The sequence below is a fragment of the Canis lupus genome, chromosome 1 (assembly GCF_048164855.1).
Source record: "Canis lupus baileyi chromosome 1, mCanLup2.hap1, whole genome shotgun sequence".
NCBI lineage: Eukaryota > Metazoa > Chordata > Mammalia > Carnivora > Canidae > Canis > Canis lupus.
In genome coordinates this window covers 80,689,225-80,694,577 of record NC_132838.1, presented here as the reverse complement: position 1 = coordinate 80,694,577, position 5,353 = coordinate 80,689,225, and positions in this window count along the sequence as shown.

Sequence of the window (5,353 nt, the reverse complement as noted above, 5' to 3'; positions counted from 1 at the left end):
ACGCCTCCAGCCTAGTTGTTTTCTGGTCTGGAGCCTTGTCTATTGGACACCCTGACTTACCACAGAGATACCAAACACCCTTTCAAAATCTATTACTGGGTCAAGCCTCAACTCTACTGCTTTAAACATCATTTCTTCAAGGTTTACTTTGAAGTTTTCTTTCTCTCTGTGTCAGCAGGATAGCTGTGAATTTCTTATTTTCAGCAGGCCCTTCTTGGAGTAACGGTGACCCAGTAAGAGGGATTTTCATGTTCACTATTAAAATCTTCTTGTCAGAGATTTAAGCTTTCCCCTATTAATCCAGCTAGGAAAAGGACCCTTTTTTTTTGCTCAGTTTCTTTAATTGTCATGGCCTTAACTAATACCAATTTTAAAGTCTAGCTCCAGCCTTACAGGGGAGACAAAGCTAAACAGAGAATTTTATAGCAAGATAAAAATTGCATCGCTTTTTAAATGTTGTTGTTCTTGTTAAAGATAATCTGTCTTAATAGGCACTGAAGAAGCTATGTCATCAAGGAATATGTTTAATAACATAATTTTAAAATAAAATCCTAGATTTGTAAAACTTCCAGTTTAGACTTTGTATATTATCTTGTGTGTTGATTTATTTGTTCCCCCTATATTTCTATGAAGTAAACAAAGCAGGTATATCTCTGAGAGATAGAGAAAGTGAAGGCTCTCCCAAGTTTATCAATTCATTGGGTTTCACCTCTAAGCAATGAAAGCTGGTGGAGACTCCCTGGAGGGAGTAGTTTTGAATAAGCAAGATGTGGGGAATGTTGGAAGGATGTAGAGTGTTGAGGCTCTAGGCAATGTGGCAAAAATGGAGCTGTTCTCCAAAACCTTTGTTGAGAGGACCCATAGCTGTTCTTGAGGGGAAAACAGTGGCATAAATGCAAGGAATGAGACCAGAACACAAAAAGGACATAGTTGATACTAAAGTCAAAAGCTAAACGAGATAAAATATGAATAACAGAGCCCAAAAAGGAAAAGGTTATTATGACTCAGCCAATATACTGAACTAGTGCCAAAGGGCAGTCTTCATTGCCAACAGCAATGCCATGTGTATCTGTGTATTCAATGAACAGATAGCTCTCTTGTAAATATTTTTCTATTTGTACCAGTAAAGAAATCTAGAAACAATTGCCAATGAATAGCAAATGACACTATTTAATTTAACAAATCTTTGTTAAGGAACTACCATGAGTAGGCACTGGGTTAGGTGCCATACTGACTCAAAGGTGAGTTAGAGAGGGTCACTGCCCTCAAGAGCACATAATTGACGCACAAAGGGGAAAAGTAGAGAAAAAGTAGAGAACATGTTATTTATGATCATTGTATTAATAAGAACTGTTTTAAGCCCTTTATATTGAGTATCATGTAGGATGTGCAAAAGGATCAGTGAAGACCACAACTGCCTAGGTGATTATTAGGGAAGATATAGGTTTGAAAGTGTGGGTAGAATTTCTATAGATTGGAAGGGTCCCATTGTGTGTTCCACTCAAATAAATTACACCAGGAAAAGCAAGAGAAGAGAATATTATCAGGTACCTGGAAAAATAAGCTGAATGCCAGCTGTGACTGGCATAGAGGCATATTTCAGGGGGGAGGGATTCATGCGTCTACTTTAATACTAGACCAAGGAGTTTGGTTTTAATTTCATAGCCCTGGGGAACCATGGAAAGTTGTTGAGTGCAGATTTACATGATAAGAACAGAGTGGTGTAAAAGATGGAGAGTAGATGGGGGAATATCAATTAGGTAGCCATGGCAGTAACTCAGCAAATTCCCCTCCCGCCCAAAAAAAGAGCAATGACAATAAAAGGGAAAATAAGAGAAGGATTCCAGAAGATAGACCTTAAGTCAGCTAACCCAGTTACTTTTCTCTGCAAAAGGTCCTATTATCCTGTAGTTTGTTGTGATAACTGACATATCGATGGAGATACTAAGCGTATTTATATGTTGGGGAAGCACTTTGCACAGTATAGGTAGGAAAATGTGCTTCTAGAGGTCTTTTCTAAAATAGGTCTCTCTTAGGGTAGACTGTGATCTAAATGAAATCAATTACTTACAGAATCCACAGGTTTCTGACCAAAAGTCATTCTTCAAGTTGGGGAATCGTTCTAGAATAGAAATAGGATTCATAACATTGAATTAGTATTTTTGAAATTTTGGAGTGTGACTGCATACCTTGGTTAAATCTTAATGTCCGGTAGATAAGGATGGGTGGATATTGTTTGTGAAAGAAAGGATATTTCTAAGGACTGATGTATATATTGAAGAGAATTTTATGCAACTTTTGGTTTCTACAATGGACTTTTCTTTTTATCCTTTGCCCTCTTTTCTTCTTCCACTACCCCAGACAGGTGTGGTCTTCCTGCTGCATGGCAAGAGAATGGAGAGGAAAAGCTATGCATGTCGTGAGTAGCTACAAGTGTACCTAACTCAAGACAACTTATACCGGCAACCAGTAGTGTGAGTGCTCCCATTTCTCAAGACATGATATCCTCCAGCCACTTGTGCCAGTGTATAGAACAGATAATACCACAGTGAAAGACAACCAAATGGCTCAAACAACAGAGAGGTGCCAGATGCAACACTTGGCAGGTCTACAGTCAGATAAACTGTAATACACATGACTTAAATGCTCTCCCTCCATGATCTTCCCTATGTGACATAAACCCCTCCAAAATTCCTACCCAGATCTTTCCCCCTAAAATACTTTCCCCACTAATTACTGTTTATTTAATTAATATGTCTTTCTTTTTCGATCATATGCTAGTAGCATGTAGTGATGGCCTTATTACCAGGGGTAATAAGTGTTTTTTGTATGTGTGTGATCTTTGCTAAAACCTTACCCTTACTTGGCAAAAATACGACTTAGTTCATGGTTCACATCATTCTTACCATCAAGGAAGCAAAATATTCCACAATTCTTGCTGTCGTTACTTCTTGCTTTGTCTCCATTTTGTTATATCCAACTTTCCAGTACATACTAATTAATTATTTTTACTTATTTACTTTATCTCTATTGGCCAAATTTGATACTCTCAAGAATTTACATAGTATATACTTATCTGAATTTCTCTAATAAACAGTATTTCCTACTCCATAGTTCTATATATCAGAAAATTAATATGAGTTCAAGATCTTTTTTTTAAAGTTTATTTTATTTTATTTATTTTTTTTATTGGAGCTCAATTTGCCAACATATAGCATAACACCCAGTGCTCATCCTGCCAAGTGCCCCTCTCAGTGCCCATCACCGAGTCACCCCAACCCCCTGCCCACTTCCCCTTCCACTACCCTTTGTTCATTTCCCAGAGTTAGGTGTCTCTCATGTTTTGTCACCCTCACTGATATTTTCACTCATTTTCTCTCCTTTCCCTTTATTCCCTTTCACTAATTTTTATATTCCCCAAATAAATGAGACTATATAATGTTTGTCCTTTTCGGATTGACTTATTTCACTCAGCACAATACCCTCCAGGTCCCTCCACGTCAAAGCAAATAGTGGGTATTTGTCGTTTCTAATGGCTGAGTAATATTCCATTGTATACATAGACCACATCTTCTTTATCCATTCATCTTTCGATGGACACCGAGGCTCCTTCCACAGTTTGGCTATTGTGGACATTGCTGCTAGAAACATTGGGGTGCAGGTGTCCTGGCGTTTCACTGCATCTGTATCTTTGGGGTAAATTCCCAGCAGTGCAATTGCTGGGTCGTAGGGGAGATCTATTTTTAACTCTTTGAGGAACCTCCACACAGTTTTCCAGAGTGGCTGCACCAGTTCACATTCCCACCAACAGTGCAAGAGGGTTCCCCTTTCTCCACATCCTCTCCAACCTTTGTTGTTTCCTGTCTTGTTAATTTTCCCCATTCTCACTGGTGTGAGGTGGTATCTCATTGTGGTTTTGATTTGTATTTCCCTGATGGCCAGTGATGTGTGAGTTCAAGTTCTTAAATTATTCTCTTGTTCTCCTTGTAAGTTCATTTTAAACCTGATGACAATTGATTTATTTCTTATAAAAATATTATAGTAACCTATGTATATATATATTTACTTGCGTGTGTATATACATATATATACACATACATATATATGTATATATACATATAAATAAATTTTTTTTTAATTAGCAGAGTTCATGGTTCAAACCCAAAACCCTCTGATTCAATGGCCATGCCCTAATGGTAAAACGATAGAAAGTGCCATATGCCATCCTTTTTTTTTTTTTTTAAGACTTTATTTTTAAGTAATCTCTACACCCAACGTGGGGCTCAAACCCACAACCCTAAGATTAAGAGTCACATGCTGTGCTAATTGAGCCAGCTAGACACCCCCATCCTTAATAATACGCACACACCAAGAATATTCAATGAAAAGGTGAGCACTGATCAAGAATCGCAACATTTTAGGAAAAACAATTGACTGAATGGGAGACACAAACGAAGAACCAAAACTTTAGGAAAAGAGAATTCATAATCTAATCTAAGTACTGCAAAATATATCACAAAATATATCACAGAAGAATCTGAGATAAAGAATACATATAAATATATATACAATTATTAAATTATTGAATTTAATCATATTAAATGTTAACTTAAAACAATATATTAACATTAAATAATTAAATTATGATTCTACATTATTAAATCATATATGCATATATACATGTGTAAATATACAATATATGAATATACATAATTATATATAATATAATAATATAATAATATTATAATATAATATAATATAATATAATAATAATATATATATTATATATATTAAAACACACATTTATATATATATGTATATGTATATATAAATGAGTCTTAAAAAAAGAAGGTAATCCTACCATTTGCAACAACATGGATTGACCTGGCAGACATTATGCTAGGTGAAATGTCAGTCACAAAATTCAAAGACTGCAGGATTCCACTTATGTGAGGTATCTGAAAATAGTCACAGTTACAGAAACAGAAAATAGGATGTGGTTGCCAGGGGCTGGCAGAGAAATTGGGAGTTTTTTATTCAATGGGTGTAAAGTGACAGGTATATAAGGTAAATAAGTTCTGGAGATCTGCTGTACAGTATAGTGCCTATAGTTAACAGTATGGTGTTATACACTTTAAAAATGTTAAGGGCAAATCCATTTACATTATGGACTTTAAGCTCTATTGCAAAGGTGTAATCATCATGATGGTATGGTACTGGCACAAAAACAGACACATAAATCAATGGAACAGAGTAGAGAACTCAGAAACAGACCCTCAACTCTATGGTCAACTCATCTTTGACAAAGCAGGAAAGAATATCCAATGGAAAAAAGACAGTCTCTTCAACCAAT